Here is a 20,782-nt window from a genome sequence, read left to right as displayed (position 1 = left end):
ACACAGGGGAAAGTTTCATTATTTTGGCTTTGGCAATGGATGCTTAGATATGACACCAAAAGCACAAGAAATGATAGAAAAAATAGATATACTGGGCTCCATCAAAATTAAAATTTTTGTGCATCAAAAGACACTATCAAGAAAATGAACAAACCTATACAGTGGGAGAAAATATTTGCAAATCATATATCTAATAAAAGATTTGTATCTAAGAAATATCAAGAACTCTCACAACTCAATAGCAAAAAGACAAGCAACCCAATTAAAAAATGAGCAAAGACTTGAATACATTTCTCCAAAAGAGGTACAAAATGGCCAACAAGCAAACAAAAAGGTGCTCAACATCATCAGTCATAAGTAAAGTGCAAATCAAAACCATGAGATACTACTTTAATCCACTAGCATGGCCATAATCATAAAAACAAAAAAATAGGTATTGGTGAGGATATGGATCTTGTACATTGATGGTGGGAAGGTAAAATGGTGCAGCCACTGTGGAGAGCAGTGTGGCAGTTCCTCAAAATTTAAACATAGAATTACCATATCACCCAGCAGTTCTACTGCTGGCTGTATACCTCAAAGAACTAAAAAGAGGGACTCAGACAAATACTTGTAAGTGAATGTTCATAGCAGCATTATTCTCAATAACCAAAAGGTGGAAGCAACCCAAGTGTCCATTGACAAATGAATGGATAAACAAAACATAGTATATACATATCATGGAACATTATTCACCCATCAAAATGAATGAAGTATTGATACATGCCACAAACATAGATGAAACTCAAAAACATTATGATAAGTAAAGGAAGCCAGGCACAAAAGATCACATATATTAGTACATTTCTATGAAATCTGAAGAATAGTTAAAACCATACAGATAGAAAGCAGATTAGGAGTTGACAGGGGCTGAGAGAAGGTCGGAATGGAGAATGGATAGGGGTCTCCTTTTGGGGTGATGAAATGTTTTGAAACTTGATAGAGGTGGTAGTTGCACAACATTGTGAATGTACTAAATGCCACTCAATTATGACTTTAAAATGGTTAATATTATGTTATGTCAATTTTGCCTCAATGAAAATAAATAAAGGAATAAGAAAAAATTCTGATGCCTCTTATGAGCAGTTATTAAAACTATTCTGGGTCTTGGCCAAAGAGGACACACACAGTAAAAAGGATTTAGAAATTACAAGAAGAAAATGATTATAGCTGCATTATAAAAAATAATCTTTTATTTCACTTGGGAAAGAACAAGAGCAAATACCTTGAAGGATAAACAACCACTAATCATATAAACATTGTTCTGTTTAGTTTTCTGTATAATTACTCTTAACAGAACTTTTGGTCGGACATACACATTTTTCTTGCTCAAATATTCCCTCGTCAATAAGTCCTATCCTTATCAATCTATTTAAAATTTCAATGCCTACCCTGTCTACTACTTCCAATCCCACTATCATACTATACTTCTGCCCATAGAAGGTTAACACCTACTAATGTGTTAATCTTACTAATTAGGTTCATTTTTTTAAAAATAAATTTATTTATTTATTTTATTTTTGGCTGCATTGGGTTGCTGTGTGTGGGCTTTCTCTAGTTGTGGTGAGTGGGAGCTACCCTTTGTTGTGGTGTGCGGGCTTCTCGTTGCGGTGGCTTCTCTTGTTGTGCAGCACGGGCTCTAGGTGCACGGGCTTCAGTAGTTGTGGCACGTGAGCTCATTAGTTGTGGCTCACGGGCTCTAGAACGCAGGCTCAGTAGTTGTGGCACGTGGGCTTAGTTGCTCCGCAGCATGTGGGATCTTCCCAGACCAGGGCTCAAACCTGTGTCCCTGCATTGGCAGGCATATTCTTAACCACTGTGCCACCAGAGGAGTCCTAGGTTCATTGCTGATGTTTATTTCTGTTTGCTAGAATATATGCTCCACGAAGGCAGGCATTTTTGTCTGTTTTATTCATTAATGAATCCTCAGTGCCTAGAACCATACTTAGCACTTGTGAGTACTAAATAAGTATTTGTTGAGAGAATGAAGTAAATTAGCAGACCAGAGAAAACTGAAAGCTAAGTGTCTGGGGAGGGAGGGAGGGAGGGAGGGCGAAGAGGGAAAAGACAGTAAGAATCATGTCATGTCTCAGGTAACAGAATCTGTAGGCGAGGGCATGTTGTAGGGATAAAAACAGAAAATTGGTTGAACATATTAATAACTGAGAGCCCAGAGACTCATAATACTCAAGATGTCCATGATATTCAAAATTACTTGACATATAAAGAACCCCATAGGAAAAGTCAATTAACAGATGCCAATGTCAACATGACATAGATGGTGAAATTATCTGACAAAGACAAAATTGGCTATTAAAAAAAAAACTTGTGAAATACAAATAAGGGTAAAAACTCTTGAATCAAATGTAAAACTAGAAAGTCTCAGCAAAGAGATAGAAGATATGCAGAATAATTAAATGGAAATTTTGGAATTGAAAAATACATTTTAAATGAAAAAATTCACTGGGAAGGCTCAATAGCAGATGATAAAGGAAAGTCAGTGAATTTGAGGATAGTTCAATAGAAATTATACAATCTGAACAATAGAAATAAATTTGAGCCAAAAAAAAAAAAGAAAGAAAAAGAAGAGAGCCTCAGAGACCTGTAGAAAAATAACCAAAGGCCTATCATTGATGTTACTGGAGTCCCAGAAGGAAAGGAAAAAGAATATGGTGCTAAAAATACATTAGAAGAAATAATGTCTGAAAACTTCCCAAGTTTGGAAAAAGACATAAACCTACAGACTTAAAAAGCCCAGTGAACTCAATAAAGGATAAGCCCAAAGAAATCCACACCCAGGATATCATAATCAAACTGATGAAAACTAAGACAGAAACAAAAGTTGAAACCAGCCAAAGAAAAACAACACTTTTAGGGAATCAATTGGAATGACTATAGATTACTCATCAGAAACAGCAGAGGACAGTTGGAAGCGACACAATATTTTTTAAGTCCTGGAAGAAAAGAACTGTCAACTAAGAATTCTACATTCAACAAAACTGTCCTTCAGGTGTAAAGGTCAAATAGACACTTTAGATGAAGGAGAACAAGAGAAGAGGTTGCCAGCAGATATGCTATAGAAGAACTGCTTTTTCTGTTGCTCAGAGAGAAGCTATCAGAAGGAAATTTGGAGAATTAAGATAAAGAATGAGAAAGAGAAATGGTAACTATCTGGATAAACATTACAGACTATTCCCCCTCTTGAATTTTTAAAAATATGTTTGACATCTGAAAGCAAAAAATAATATTGTCTGATAGAGTTTTCAATGCATGTAGTGTAATATATAAGTAACTATAACCTAAAGAGGGCAAAGATAAAGCCATTTATATGGTGATATGGTTTCTACATTTTACTTAAAGTGGTAAAATATTGATTCTCAGTAGATTGTACAAGGTTTAGTATGTACATGGTAATCCTCAGAGTATCTACAAAGACACAGAGTAAAACACACAACAGGTAAATTAAATAGAATACCAAAAGATGTTCAAATAAATCAGGAAAGAGGAAACAGGATAAAAAACAGAGGGAACAAACAGAAAATAAATGGTCAACCTAGGGACTTCCCTGGTGGTGAAGTGGTTAAGAATCCAGCTGCCAATGCAGGGGACACAGGTTTGATCCCTGGCCTGGGAAGATTCCACATGCTGCGGAGCAACTAAGCCCATGCGCCACAACTACTGAGCCCGTGCACCACAACTACTGAAACCTGTGCGCCCTAGAGCTTACGTGCCACAACTACTAAGCCCGCGCACCAAGAGTCTGTGCTCCACAACAGAAGAAGCCACCACAATGAGAAATCCATGCACTGCAACGAAGAGTAGCCCTCACTCGCCGCAACTAGAGAAAGCCTGTGCACAGCAACGAAGACCCAACACAGCCTAGATTAATTAATTAATTAATTAATTAAATGGTTGCCCTAAACTTAAATGTCAATTACATTAAATGTAAATAGTATAAACATTAAAGAAATTATCAGAGTGGATTTGGAAAATCATGACCCAATTATTTGGTAACTACAAGAAACACACTTCAAATATAATTATATAGGTAGGTTAAAAGTTTCTTTTTAAAGAGGAAAAAGATAGATATAACATGAAACCATTAATCAAAATAAAGCTGGAGTGGTTATATTATCAAAGTAGACTTCAGAGTGAAGAAAATTAACAGGAACAAAGAGCAACACTTATATACTAATAAAAATGTAAATTCTCCAAGAAGGCACAATAATTCTGAATGTGTATGCATCTAACAAAAGAGATTCAAAATACATGAATTAAAAACTGACAGATCTGAAAGGAGAAATAGACAAACCTACAATTACATTTGGAAATCTCAGCATTCCTCTCTCAGTAAACAACAGTGAACAATCAGCAATGATACAGAAGAGTTAAACAACACCATCAACCTACTGAATCTAACTGACATTTAAAGACATTTATCCAACGACAGCAGAATATACATTCTTCTCAATTTTACATGAAACATTTGCCAAGACACACCATATCCTAGGTCATGAAAAAAATCTTATGAAATTTAAAAGAAATCAAGAATGTTCTCTGCCCATAACAAATAGAAATTAATAACAGAAAGATACCAAGAAACTCTCCAAATACCTGGAAACTGTCTAAACCAACAATCTATGATTCAAAGAGGAAGATTCAAGGGAAATTAGAAAATATTTTGAACTGAACAAATACAAAATTTCAAAAATTTGTGGAATACAGTTAAAGCAGTATTTACAGGGAAACTTAAATAGTAAATATTTATATTACAAAAGGAAAGTCTCAAACCAATAATCTAATGCCCTCCTAATTAAATCTTTGCAAACATCTTTATCTCCTTAAATTTTACAGGTATATATATATTAAAATTTTTTTTGGTATATATTGCTTAAATGCCCTCAGAAAGGTCTTTAAATTTTGACTCAAAACTTACCTTCTCTGAAAAACTTTCTCTGATTAGCCTTTTCCCACTGTTCCATCGGTGTAACTATTTGGTCTCATTAAATTACTGTTATATTTATTGGACCATATAAGCAATTACTGCTTTAATAAGACATTAAGCCTCTAGGCTATCTGCTTACAAAGTACTTGATATCTTAGAGGAAATCTAAGTGAGGGGATAATAAACCTATGGGCTATGAAATGGGTAGCAAAATTGGCATAAAAAGATGAGTTATTAGGATTAATTTTAACACCCCATTTCCATGAATAGAGCATATTCTAATCATTTTTAGATTTTCCTATTGTTCTAGTTTGTGTGCCCCATAAAAGACAGTGGCTGCAGGTACAGTTTGCATTGTCTGTATTATCTTTGGAATTAGTAAAAAAAAAAAAAAAAAGTTCAAACTCTGAAAAATTGTGTCAAATTATCCATATCTTCAAAATCCATATATGCCCTCTCTAGATTTCTATCATGCCTCATTTATAAAGCATGAAATTGAAGGCTAACTGATGTCCTGTGACAGAAAAGTGTAATAATAATTCAGAAACACTGCCTATTGTGTTTTATTCCACTTGTGAAATGAAATCACATACATTAAAATAAGAATAAAGTCTCAAACTGTGCATTTTCAGCATTTGACATCACTCACAAACAATTAGCTAGTACTAATTAGGTCCAATATTGTGAATGTTTCATTAATAAAAATTAATTAGCTCTGTTAGTTATGAATGTCACAGGAAAACCCAGCCTCGGGCGCTCTGATTGTTACTGTTATTTGTTTTCAGGAATCACTTGCTGAGAATTGCTTCCCCTAGTTTTATTTCTATACCTCAATTATACGACCTTAAAACACGGCAGACCCTTGTATTATACATTTCCTGCAAATATTAAGCAAATATGCTAAAGCAGGAGCATATTTTACATAACCACATATGTCAGACTAAATTTGAGCCAAGAAAGAGAATGAATGTACTCACATCTGAATTATATTTGGCAAATACAGAGATATCATAATTTCCTGGTTTAAATGCCTACATGCTATTTCCATGGCAACTGCATAAACATTTTCCTCATAACACACAGCTATCTTCATTCTTTATATCCTATTATTTATTTTTTCACTCTCAGGGGAAAGCCTAATTTATTCCCTAGGAAAAATCAATCAATGGTTTCTTAATCAGTGGCATTTGAAGAGTAGGTGGCACAGTTCTTTTTATGGAAAAGCAATTTCCACCAACGCTCTTGTTATGTGACAGAAGACTAGAGGAGAATAAAAGTAGTACTTGCTTTAAGCAAAGTATGTGTATAAGTTGCAATGAATAGTCCTTCAAAGAGAGATGAGAATGTGTATTAGAAACCCGCAAAAGGTTGGCCAAAGTGATCACGTGCAACTCCAACTTTTCTTTTGTATGTGACTGGAGTATCATGGAAACTCCTTATGGAAAAAAAAAAAGTGATCTTTCGTTCCTACAGAGTTTTGGCAGTCTTTAAGAAAATTCCTTTGCTGCTTTGCTTGTGTGATAGAGATTATATATAGAATGGTCAGCAACTAGAGGCAAGAGAAAGACTATCTACTTAAAAGCAGATCAAATGACAGTTAAAAGGAAAGATAAAGGGAAACCACATCAGGTTCCTTCACTTTGTCTAGTCTTTGAGCCTGAGGTAATTATCACAGATTCAAACAGCACCAGATGGAAGAGATCCCTTATTGCATTTTAGCTATCAAATGAACAACAATTTCTCAAAGTGCTCTAAGGGACAGTGGATCAACTAACATTCTTCAGTGTACTCAGAGCCCAGTGGGCTAGCAAGGGAAGCCCATTCAGGATGAGTGTAGATATTAGCCAGTCCCTTCCTCTGAGCTTCCCTGGCACCACTATGATAGCACTTATCACTGTTTTGTTATTGTTTATATATGATTCCCTCAAGGGACCTTTATAATACCCCTCCAATCTAACACAGTGCTCTGTGAATGGTAGGGTGCTTAATAAGCTAGTGGATTAAATGCATGTTTAGCTGTAATGTATACACATTTCCTACAATACACAATGCTCCTCATTCAAAAGATTAAACTGTTTTACAATTCCCTCTACCATTTTGATGTTTCAATTCTCATGGCAGTTTTATTACTTCCTCTATTTCTACAAGGCAAATTTCTTACAATCTCCTCTCTTTCATTTATCTCCAAGGCCTATGTCCAGTTATGAGGCAAGGGCTTTTTGTTTCTTTTTGGTTTAGTTTCTAATGTTCCAGTACTATTTGTTGGAAAGACTAATCTTTCTTCACTGGGCTGCTTCTGCACCTTTGTCAAAAATCAATTGATCATATATATACATATCTAAACAAAGCATCCGCATCTGGTTTCCTTTTAAATATTCCCCATGTGAAACTTACCTGTGCTTTAGCACTAGTTATGCAATGGCCCATTATCTATCATCAGAGAGTTCTAAAGCACCAGAATGTTTCATGTTTTCCTTCCTATGTATGTCAAACCAACAGAAGGAAACAAAAGCTGGGCCTGACTCCAAGAAGAATGAGTTTCTTAGGGATCAAGTGTTTCCCTTCATTTCTACAATTTGGTATTTTTAGATAAGCTTTCCTGTGACCATGTGCCAGAATTGTTAAACATCAAAATGTACAAGCCAGAATGATAATACTAATTTTTTTCCCTCCATTATTCTGTTGCTACTGCATGGGGACAATTACTTCAGAATTCAAATACCAGTGAGGTTAGGAATAACTGGCTCGTCTATTACAAGCATTTGTGCAGATTTCTAGTTTTTCACTGTTATAAGAATGTGGTGGGTGAATCTCCCTTCTAGTAACAGAAACAAGGGGACTCTTTGCATTTATGCTCCTCAATCGCCACATATGTTTATTTGTATTCCAGCTGATTGTCATTAACTTAAAACATTTACTGCTAATTACAGTTGGCACAATAAATCAAACGGTAAAAATGTGTTCTCAACACCCACAGTAATCCTCTCCTTCACAATAAGATTTCTATCTCTTCCCCCATCATCCCTCATGCCAGGATCAGGCCCTTGGTGAAAGGACTTCTAAGCTCTTTTCGAAGTCCAGATAAACATCCTCTTCCTGGGTCATCTTGTCATGGCGTTTTCAGAGGCTAACTCTTCCCACACATCACAACTGACTTCTTACTACCCAGCATTGTTGTCTTGTCAGCAATACATGTGTGAAGGGAGACTTTATGCCACGTGGTATAGTCATTTCTTGGTCAGTCATTTCTTGGTCATTCGACTCTACTAGAGAGTATTCCTGCTACAACAATCTCAGTAGTAAAGAATTAAAAGAGCTAATGTGAGAGATGTAAGCTCATATAAATAACTGTTTTCCCAACAAAAGTCTTAAAAATACATTTGAAAACCTACAGAATGAAAGAATTACATTCTTTCAAAACACAGTGCAGAATTAACAAGAAGACGGTGGCACTTTAGGTACCAAGAAGAAAACACAAGAGGACAAAGTCACAACACAACAGCAAATCTGCACTATTGACTAGAGTATGTTGCCTCCTCATCTATGCTATATTTTATTTTGAGTTCATATGAAAAAATACATTTAAATAAATATCACACATCAATGAAAGATGCAAAATGTACATCTAGTATATCATCATTTATACTTCATATTGTTTATGAGTACCTACATAAGAATATATATTCACCAACCTCATAGAGCATTTTCTCTGGAGAAGGAGGCTAGGAATGAGATTGGAGAGAGATACAAAGAGGATTTCAATCATTCCTAAATTGTTTTGTTTCTTTTAGCAAAAATGACAAAATGTTAGCATTCAATTAATTCTTGGTGGTAAGATAACAGATGTTTGTTATATGATTCTGAATTTTTCTGAATTCATGGAATTACATAATAAAAAAATTTTAAGAGAGATAGAAATAACACCTAATTACATTTTAGCCTGGAAGTAAAGCAGATTTATAAACACAGAAAACATGAGGAAGAACCTTCTTTCTTGGAATAGAGTTACAGCTGACCAAAATACATTTTGAACTACATAAGTCTGAAAGAATACTTAAAGTGATACTGTAATTTCTAAGTAATATTGGGCAAGTAGATTTGCCTCCAAGAGCTTCCATTTAATTTTATGTAAAGCAAGGATGTTGAAGTAAAGTATCTTGGATAACCTCTTCAACTTTAAAAGTCTGTAACTCTTTTTCCCCTAGAGGAGGTAAGTATATCTCTGCACATGTTATTCCTTTTGCCTAGAATAGGAATACTTTTTTCCTCTAGCTTGTTCCCTGGCAGTAAAATCCTATTTATCCAGTAACACTCAGTACATAGGATACCTTCGTGCTTTGGGAAGCCTTCCCTCACCTTTCCTAAGGAGGAAAAAGCACAATCACAGCTCTGTTCTCATACTCCCATTAAGGACTTGATACACTATCTTTCCATTTATATGTTGCCTGTTCTGTTAGATGGTGAGCCACTGATGACGGGACCTGCACTCTACCCTTCTTTGTATCCCCTGAACCTTCCACAGTGACATGTTTACAGCCAAGAGAGACATAATATACACAAACCACTTAAACCTATGTTAGCACAAAGTTAAAATTTTTTACCTATTGCAAATATTGTTTTCCCCAAGTAAATGATGAATGAATGAATGAATCAGTATGTAAAATGGCATGAAGTTCACTCCATCATTCAGGTCAGTTGATCGTGCCACTAGAAGGTAGGGGTATAACCCAGACGATCACTTAATATTCTTTCCAAAAGAATCCACAGGATCATTTCAAATTTTATGCTCTTAGCTTAGAAAGCAAGGATGACATAAGTTTTCTTGTTCTCCTTTTGCTTTTCCTCACACTACACAGCTTTTTACAAAGAACATGAAACACTCTTCTTACTTAAGCAAAATATCAGAAACTTAAGATACACTAAACCTTGAACTGAAAAACTGTTACAAAGAAGTGAAAACATTTTATCATATATATTTGGATAATATTCAGTTGGCTGCAACAGTTCATTCAACCCTTGTTCTCAAATGAGGCTGGCTACAGTTCCTAAGGTGGAAGAGGGATAGTGTGATAACATGGAGGGGAGAGAGAACTTGGTGGAAAATAGCCAGTAATCCCTCTCAAGAACCCAAGGAAGCAGGAGGGTAGATCTCAGCACCCCTAGTTCTTTCTTGGATCAATCTCCCCAGATTTGGCTCCTGAAATAGTTGTTAACTGGAAGATTCTTGGAATCAATGGGAGTGTCCTGGGAGTCTGCCAACCAGCCACAAGACCTAGAAATGCCCTTGACAATATTTAAGCCAAAGCAGACAACTGCCACCAGATGCGATGGGGGGAATTTGGAGCGCAAAGCTGCACCCTCAGAACTTCTAACCAGGTACTAGTGTAGCTCACCCTAGTCATTTCATTAATTCAGAAGTAACATGACCTTGCATTTTACAAGCCTGAATATTTTGGACCATACTTATTAATTATAATAGGGTTATTTTTTTAAACTTTTTATTTTGAAATTGAAGATTCACAGGAAGTTGCAAAGATAGTACTGAGAAGCCTCATTTACCCTTAAACAAGTTTGCCCCAATAGTCACATCTTGTATAAATACAATACAATATCAAAACCAGGAAATTGACATGGGTACAACGTATGTGTATTCACTGTCACTTTATGACACATGCAGATTACTCTAGCTATCACCACAATCAAGATAGACTATCCCTTCACTGCAAAGATATCCCTTGGTGCTATCTCTTTACAGTCACACCCATCCACCTACCCCTCAACCTTCCCAAACCCCTGGCAACAACTGTCTTGTTCTCCATCATCATAATTTTGTCATTTTGAGAATGTCATATAAATGGAATAATACATTATGTGACTTTTTGAGACTGGCTTTTTTCATTCAGCATAATGTTCTTGAGATCCATCCAAGCCGTGGTGTATATCAGTAGATCATTCCTTTTTATTACTGATATCACATTCCATGGTATGGATGTACCAGTTTGTTTACCTGTTTACCTATTGTAGAACACGTTGGTTGGTACAATCTGTGGCTAGTACAAATAAAGCTGGTATGAAAAACAATGCACATGTTTTCGTGTGGATATAAGTTTCCATTTTACTGGGTTTAATGCCCAAGAGTGGGATTGCTGCGTCACATGGTAAGTGTACATTTAGTTTTTAAAGAAACTATCAAATTATTTTCCAGTGTCTGTACCATTTTATATTCTACCAGCAATATATGAAAGATCTAGTTTCTCTGCATCCTCACCAGCATTTGGTATTGCTATTTTTTATTTTAGCTATTCTAACAAGTGTATAGTGATAACTCATCATGGCATTAATTTTCATTTCCCTAATAGCAAGTGATGTTGAACATCTTTTCAATATGCTTATCTGCCAATGCTATTAAGATATTTCTTCATGTCTTTTGCCCATTTTTTAATTGATTGTTTTAACTGTTGAGTTTTGAGAGTACTTTAAGTATTCTACATATAACTGTTTTGTCTCCTCATCCTTTTAACTGGGTCTTCTACAGAGTAAAAGTTTTAAATTTTGATGAAGTCCAACTTACCCATTTTTCTTTCTTTTAAAGATTTTGCTTTGCTGTCCTATCTAACTACTCTTCACTAAGCCCCAGATCCTAAAGATTTTCTCCCACATAAAACTTCTAAAAAGTTTTATAGTTTTACATTTAAATCTATGATCCACTTTGAGTTAATTTTTGTATAAGGTGTGAGACTTAGGCTGAGGTTCTCTTTCCCCCCCCATGAATATTCAATTGTTCTGCACTATTTGATGAAAAGACAATCCATTCTCCATTGAATTGCCTTTACACTTTTGTTTAAAAAAAAAATTAGCTGGCTATACTTGTGTGGGGTTATCTATTCTGTTACAGATTTATGTGTCTATCCTACTGCCAATACCAGTCTTGAGTATTGTGGCTATATAAGTTTTGCAGTCAGGTGGAGTGGTTCCTTCCATTTTATCCTTCTTTTTCAAAATCGTTTTAGCTGTTCCAATTTATTTCCCTTTCCATATAAATTTTAAAATCTTGCCAGGATTTTAGGAATTTAGTTAAGCCTATATATCAAATTAGGGAGAATTGATATCTTTAATATGTTGAGTCTTGATGATATGTTTACCATCTTGAACTTTGATAATAGGTTAATGTACTTAGTTTTCTACCATTAGGATAAGAAGTACCTATTTGAAGAGGACTGTATATAAATTTAACAGAAAATTTACGCCACTACTATATTTAAAATAGATAACCAACAAGGACCTACTGCATAGCCATAGCACAGGAAACTCTGATCAATATTCCATAATAACCTAAATGGGAAAAGAATTTGAAAAAGAATAGATACGTGTATATGCGTAACTGAATCACTTTATTGTACACCTGAAACTAACACAACATTGTTAACCAACTGTGCTCCAATATAAAATAAAAATTTTTAAAAACACAAACTGGGGCTTCCCTGGTGGTGCAGTGGTTGAGAATCTGCCTGCCAATGCAGGGGACACGGGCTCGAGCCCTGGTCCGGGAAGATCCCACATGCCGCGGAGCAAATGGGCCCGTGAGCCACAATTACTGAGCCTGCGCGTCTGGAGCCTGTGCTCTGCAACAAGAGAGGCCGCGAGAGTGAGAGGCCCGCGCACCGCGATGAAGAGTGGCCCCCGCTTGCCACAACTAGAGAAAGTCCTCGCACAGAAACGAAGATCCAACACAGCCATAAATAAATAAATAAATAAATAAAATTTAAAAAAAAAAAAAAAAGACAAACTGGTTTCCAGATTCATTACTATTTTAGTTTTTAGTAACAGTATCAGTTACTGAGACTGAAAAACAAGGAAGAATTTTCTTGGGATAAAGAGAAAGGCAAATAAGACTTTAAGGAAGGACAGCTGAGTAAAGAGGTCAGTTTTGCATTTTTTCCTCACCCATGTCTCCTATCTTTCTCTGTCTTCTGTATCTCAGATAAAATGCAGGTCTAATGATATCATCTTCAAGTAATTTAACCTTTACTTAGTAGATTAAGTTGTCTTTTCCATTAAATAATAACTAACACTTTAAGAACATAATCAAAACAATGATAAATTATTGACAAAATAAAACTGATGTTGCAAAAGAAAAATACTATGTATCTAAAGGGAACATAATTTTACAAAGCTGAAATGAGAATACCGCTAATAAGACCTCTCCCTTTAAAAAAAAAAAAGACCTCTCCTTATCTGCCACTAGGTAAATAAAAACTTCACAAGTTGAAGTTTTGAAGTATTGAATGTTTGTAAACTAGAATAAACTCCTGGTTAAGAGCTCAGGTCATGGAGTCAGATAGACCTGGCTCTACCTTGAACTAGCAACTTGATGTAGGGCAATTTACACAACTTCTTTGAGAATGTGTTTCCTCGTATGTAAGATGGAGATATTTAATAATAGGACCTATGTCAAATAGAGCAGTGAAGCTTCAGATAATGCATATTAAGCACAAATCCAAATGCTTGGCATATGGTAATCACTCAATACACATTAATTACTATTACTTTTAATTCCTTTTTGTCTGGGCAAATTACACCTAGGCTTCCCTCCATAAGGACAGTTGTCCTAAATGGAGCCTATCAAGCTTTATGAATTTTAAGATTCCTGATAGATACATTGTTTAGTGTGGTCTTACTGTCTGCAAGTATATACTTCCCTTACTCCCAAGAACCATAATTTTAAGCTAATGAACTGAACTTAGATAAAACTGGGTGTTTGGCTCAACTTTAACATAGCTAGAACACCATCTTTTAAATTTCAGCCTCTTCAAAGTGGCCATGATAGTTTGCACAGTTAGAAATGTGAATTTCTAATTGTACAAATTAGAAATTCTGTCAGTTGCACAATCAGAAGTCTGATTCCATTCCTTCATCAAAAGCCACAGTAGATTTGGGATTTTGGAGGCACCCAGCTTAGATGGGGCCAGAAAAATTAAATAATATGTAATTCAGGTGGTCTCATGTAGGTGAATTACATGACCTCTCAACTGGACTTGATGGGAGAATCAAGGCAATTCTTTTGTTTTATTTTGTAGAGAGGTCAAGTTCTAGTTTAATCTGTTCCTTGTTAATATTATGATCCTAAAAACAAATTTGGTAGTTAAAAAAAGTGGAAATTAATGATTAAAAAAATCCACTGCCTGTGGATTTCAATGATCCTATCCATGGTTACCAAAAATCACTGAGAGATGAATTTAAATGGAAGTAAGAGTTTGATAAGGAGTGGTAAAAGTATCATGATAAAAATTTTGATAATGTTCTTTGTTTTTGGTTCATTAATGAACCTGTGGTTATGTGAGACTATAGAATCAAATATAATCAAACGGGTAAAGAAAACTTAGATCATTAATGGAGAAGACAGGGACGTTTGGTGACTTTCTTTTTTTCTTTTCTTTTTTTTTGGCCACACCACGTGGCTTGTGGGATCTTAGTTCCCTGATCAGGGATCGAACCTGGGCCCAGGACAGTGAAAGCACAGAGTCTTAACCACTGGAGAGCCAGGGAATCCCCCAGGGACTTTCTGCGTATTATCGTGCTTGTATGAGTGAACATTCAGCACTTAAATTTCTGCTGTGTTTCAAAAGTTACTTTCTTCAACTTTAATTTTTTAACGGTTCAGGACTAGAAAGAATTTGCTGGACATTTTTAAAAGGCCACATGCTGGTACATGGTTGGTAGTGACAAGAACATGGAAAGTTCTAATTATGCCATAAGTAGAAGTTTAACCAATAATTGGACAATTTTTTTCAAAAAATCAATGTTAAGGTATTTTCTATCCAGGTTAATGTTAACACAGGGAAGAGTGATTAGAACATTCATTCCTTACATACTACTTATCATGGGTTACACTTGCCAATTTAAATAATTTTCTTGAAATAATAGGTCCTGCATTCCTTAGAATCATTAGGACTAGTAATTGATACTGTATTTGACTGATTTTTCACATGCCCTGATTTCACAGCAAGGACGTAGTTGTACTCAATTACACCCACTCACTACCAAGACACACTGACTCAAGCAAACAAATGATTATACCTCAAAATCAAATTAATAGACTTCCAATGAATACAAGTTCTAATTCTTCACTAGGATGTGATTAAAAAATTGCAAACATTTGAGTCTTCACAAAACATGTATTGAAACAATTCTGGCCTAAGATCAAGGAGATTTAAGAAGACTGACAAAGAATCTTTAAGTCTTTCTATAATTGCTTTCCACTCTACTTAAAATATAACAGTCACTGCAATTTCACAATAAGAAATAATTTTATAATCTTTTCAAATTTCTCTCTCCTTTTCTATTTTGGATCCTTGTGTCTTTTTTTTTTTTAATGACATAAAGACTTAAAACCTTGTATCTTTTATAAACCTAAATTCCTAAGAAACAGGGGCAGAGGATAAAATAAAGATTAAATTAAAATAAGATGTCAGACATAAAGAGGTTGAAATAAAAGGGTGGAAAAAGATATATCACGTACACGTAAAGGTGGTGGAGTGGCTATATTAGTAACAAACAGAATACAGGCATACCTTGTTTTACAGTGCTCTGCTTTGCTATGCTTCGCAGATGTGACATTTTTTACAAACTGAAGGTTTGTGGCAACCCTGCATCCAGCAAGTCTATCAACACTTTTTCCAACAGCATTTGCTCACTTCATGTCTATGCATTGCATTTTGGTAATTCTCACAATATTTCAAACTATCTCATTATTATTACATTTGTTATGGTGCTCTGTGATAAGTGATCTTAGATGTTACTATTTTAATTGTTTTGGGGCACCAAGAATTGTGTCTGTATAACATAGCAAACTTAATCAATAAATGTATGTGTTCTGACCACTCCACCAAAAAAAAAAAAAAAAAAGATGTCAGATATGAAAGGAAAAAGATCAAGAGACCAGATGTCACATAAGAAAACTAAAAAATAATATGAAATAAGGTTCAGAAAGCAAAACTAAAAAACATTTGCATGTGTGATAGGATACCACCATTTACGCTGCCTGGGTTATTTCTATGAAAGGAAAAAATATCTGGTAAAGGACGGACCTATAAGTATACTAGTACTATGCCATATTCTTACTCAAATAAGCTTACCTGTTTCTATGTTAAGAAGTTCATAACCTGGGAAAAAAGCAACGTTTCTTTTGGCTAATATCAGGGTCAAGCATTAAGAGGCAAAATAAAATCCTGACTATGCTAAATAAGTTATAAAATTATCAGCTTTATCTATACTTTGGTATTTGTAAGGTAAATATTTAGACTTAAAAATAAAACCTTTCAAGTCATCTAAAGTTCTTGGTGGAAATGTAACATGATATGAGAAATGTGGTTACCATTTAAATTTGAAGTACTTCATCCATTTTGGTGACAAAGGCGGTTTTAGCAGCTATCATTACATTCATTTAAATTTCAAAGTGCTTTGGGTCCTTCCAAGATGAATGTCTTTTCTTCCTTGCCCCTCATTCCTTAACTTATTTTCTGAAGATAGCAATGTTTACTGCAAGAGAACAACAAAAAATAGAGCTAAACTGGAGAAGTAAACTAGTTTTAAATATATTGGACATTTTCTTTCCTTTAGGATATTCTTAATTTCACACTCACTCAACAGTCAAAATTAGACTTATTCATTTAAGAAGTAACTTCCTTACTTAGGAAGAGACATGGATAGAATCTTACACACTCAAGAACTATCCATGCCGTACCTAAGAACCAAGTAACTTATAGGAATCAAACTAGCTAGCACTGATGCACTTGAGGCTTTCTAAGACTTCATCTGATTGTCCTTGTATATTTCTTTTTTTGGCTAGAAATATAAGAATAAGAAACATTAAACTCTATTTCACCTTTATAAAAATCCAATTCTAACAGTCATGATTTCCAACTTTGATATAGCCTCTGTTAAATATGAAAGTAGACATCTCCAATTGCAAAAGTTTCTCTAGCCACTTCGCAGTTTTACTTTAGGCTTAAGTATAAAATATATTTATAATTTGGTATACAAAACATCAATTTGCAGAGACATGGATGGATCTAGGGACTGTCATAGAGAGTGAAGTAAGTCAGAAAGAGAAAAACAAATGTTGAATATTAACACATATATGTGGAATCTAGAAAAATGGTAAAGATGAACCTATTTGCAAAGCAGAAATAGAGACATAGATGTAGAGAACAAACATACGGACACCAATGGAGGAAAGGGGGGTGGGATGTTGGGAGACTGGGATTGACATATATACACTACTATGTATAAAATAGATAACTAATGAGAACCTACTATATGGCACAGGGAACTCTACTTAAACCTCTGTGGTGACCTAAATGGAAAGGAAATCCAAAAAGGAGGGGATATATGTATAGGTATAGCTGATTCACTTTGCTGTACAGTAGAAACTAACACAACATAGTAAAGCAACTATACTCCAATAAAAAAAGTTTAAATTAATAAATTTCTATCTATTTCTGACTCCTGAGCACCAATTACATGCATGTTTAAGCTGGCCCAACCCCTAATTTGTTTTCTCTATAACACCAAATACAAGGAAAATAATTGGAAAAGTTAAGAAGAAAGAAAAAGATAATGTGATCACTATTTTTTTAACTTTTTAATATGGGAATTTTCAAATACATATACAAAAGTAAAGAGAATGATGAACCCACATACCCATCACTCAACTTTAACAGTTATCAACATTTTGCCATTCATCTTCATCTGTCCCTCACCTCAGTTCTTTCTCTCTCCTGGAATTATTTTTTGTTGTTGTTAGTTTCTGCTTTATAACAAAGTGAATCAGCTATACATATACATATATCCCCATAACTCCTCCCTCTTGCGTCTCCCTCCCACCCTCCCTATCCCACCCCTCTAGGTGGTCACAAAGCACCGAGCTGATCTCCCTGTGCTATGCAGCTGCTTCCCACTAGCTATCTATTTTACATTTGGTAGTGTATATGTCCGTGCCACTCTCTCACTTCGTCCCAGCTTACCCTTCCCCCTCCCCATGTCCTCAAGTCCATTCTCTACGTCTGCATCTTTATTCCTGTCCTGCCCCAAAATTCTTCAGAAGCACTTTTTAATTTTTTTTTTAGATTCCATATATATGTGTTAGCATACAGTATTTGTTCTTCTCTTTCTGACTTACTTCACTCTGTATCACAGACTCTAGGTCTATCCACCTCACTACAAATAACAATTTCCTTTCTTTTTATGGCTGAGTAATATTCCATTGTATATATGTGCCACATCTTCTTTATCCATTCATCTGTCGATGGACATTTAGGTTGCTTCCATGTCCTGGCTATTGTAAATAGAGCTGCAATGAACATTGTGGTACATGACTCTTTGAATTATGGTCTTCAATGTGATCATTTTTAAATGATTCCTAACTGTGCTTACATACTGTAGAATTGAACCTCTCAATAAATTTTAAGACAACAAAAAAGCATTTTAAAAAGGATGTTTTTGTGCAACATCAAACAATATCTAACTCTGACACAGCTGGGTTATTCATGATGAAAACAATACCCAATGTTCTTACACTGCTTAAATCCACCACTTCATGTGGTACACAACAATGATGAGCAGCATGTAGGAAAATATTACCAAGAAAAAATATATATATATCACCAATATATAGATGAAATGATGATGCCCAGTATCACATAAAGAGTGGCAAAATTAGTCTTCTTTCCATTATAAGTCTTTAAAGAAGAAAAATGCAATTAATGCCTATTTTATTTTGAAATTTGAATATGAAAAGAAATTGAACTTATGGATATACAAATACTAATAACCTAGAAAAGTACTTAGTGATAGAGAAGTGAAGTGACTTCCCATGGGTAAGTGTTGGTTAGTGGAAAAACTGAAATGAGAACCTACATCTCCTTACTCTTTCCTAATGCAGTGATTATCCTCCCATAATCCACCCTGCGTTCCTTTCCTCTCAGTCCCCAAAATAGTCTTTTTCTGAATGCTTTATTCTGATGTGTTTGGTAGAACTCAAACTCCAAATCTGAAATATCACCTCAACAACTTCCCATGTCAGCTATTACTTTCCACTAGGCTCTATGGAGTCTCCTCTACACATGTGAACTTAGTGATCAAAGATTTGAAAGGAAAGACATGCAGATTTTGAGGCTGCCTACTCTGTGCCTCCCTCCTTCCTGGGGGTGCTCACCACTGAATTCCAGAACAACTGGCATGACTTGAACAGGGTTGTAGGTTAGATGGTAGTAACCTATCAACATTGAATTCCTGATTGTGATTATTTTATCCTGGTTACGTGGCAGAATGTCTTTGTAGGAAATGCACTCTAAAGAATTGAGGTGATGCAGTATAATGTCAGCAACTTACACTCAAGTGATTTAGGAAAAATCATCTGTACTATTCTTAAAATTTGCATATAAGTTTGAAATTATAATATAAAAAGAAAAAAAATTTAAATGTATCAGTACATCTGTCACATTTCCAAAATGTCTTCTGTGGAAGTCTAATACAGCTAAATGCTTAAAGAAAAAGTAGTTCTACAGTGAAATAAATTTGGGTAAAGTTACTCACTGTATTCTTTCTTGGTGACTCACAATACATGTGAGCCTATCAAATATTCCTACAGATCATGCATTAGACATACTTTCAATTATCCATCCTTCCAGCCACATGTAAATTACATACTTAAGGCCTACTATATGAAAGGAAATGTTCTGAGTAGTACAGATAGACAGATAATAGGGAAGGCAAGATCTCTCACCTCAGAGAGCTTACGTTTTAATACAGAAAGAGACAAATAAATAAACTAACTTCAGATGGTGATAAGTGCTTTGAAGAAAATAAACCTGGGTGTTAGAGGCTGGGAAGGTGGAGGTGTTGTTTTAGACAGTGTATCAAGGAAGGCCCTCTGAAGAGATGATGTTCAAGTTGAAATGAGCCAGAAATGGAAAAGTTTAAGGGAAGCATCTTCCAGACGTAGGGCATACACGTCATTAAGATAGGCGTAAGCTTATAATACTCATGGGGAAAAGTTTCTAAATTATCAAAATAATGAAATTTGTGAAAAAAATCTCTTAAGTACCATACCCCTCAAAACATATGTGAAAATTGGCCAGATTTTAAACTATTTATTAACTCCTATGTAATGACAACAATAAAATAACAATTCTTAAAAATTCTTAACATTTTTTAAACTAACTATGCAAATTCTCTTTGGATGATGATTTTCTATTACTTCATAGCTTCTTTCAGAACCAATCCTTATTTTTATTTTATATTTGAAAACAAAGGTTATTCTCTCTCTGCATGTAAAAAGAAATAAATTGCCTGGTTTTTTTCTTGTTTTTTGTTTTCTGTTTGTTTTTTTCCTGGATGGTGTACTAGTATGTTGGGAAAACATCATGAAGACATGTAGGCAGGAAAAGTATCCCCTGAATGAATGACTATATGCAGCTATGTTACTACCCACTCACTGAGGCAACAGCAACATATACCTAAATTCAAGCCCTCTCTTCTAGAACTTCCACAGCACTGGATATTGCGTATTGCCAAAGAACAACTTCAATTATATACCTTAAGGAAGGAAAATACACTTATGATTATAGAATACAAACTACATAATCATTCAAGTGTGGCTCAAGTTAACTGTGTGAACATAACACCAAACAAAATCAAAGACTGTATATATCGACACTGCTGTACATATTAGACAAATTCTGAGTATTCTAAGAGGGGCCTGACTAGTATGCTAAGCTACAACAGGTAGAAAAAAGA

At 35.0% G+C, this 20,782-nt stretch overlaps 1 protein-coding gene across 9 annotated transcripts in view; it reads right to left on the bottom strand.

Annotated features, from left to right (window-relative positions):
* Positions 1–20,782, bottom strand: part of PEAK1 (pseudopodium enriched atypical kinase 1) — a 297,677-nt gene that overhangs the window by 131,102 nt on the left and 145,793 nt on the right. For 7 of the 9 annotated variants that reach the window (XM_082386956.1, XM_082386957.1, XM_082386950.1 and 4 more), the window contains one exon: positions 16,359–16,522. The exons of the other annotated variants lie outside the window; for them this stretch is intronic. The gene's annotated coding sequence lies outside the window, so the exon portion shown is untranslated. The remainder of the gene's footprint in view (positions 1–16,358; positions 16,523–20,782) is intronic. 9 annotated transcript variants of the gene reach the window in all.

The sequence above is a fragment of the Balaenoptera borealis genome, assembly GCF_965194805.1.
Source record: "Balaenoptera borealis genome assembly, chromosome: 3".
NCBI lineage: Eukaryota > Metazoa > Chordata > Mammalia > Artiodactyla > Balaenopteridae > Balaenoptera > Balaenoptera borealis.
This window is presented reverse-complemented; position numbering and strand designations above follow the sequence as displayed.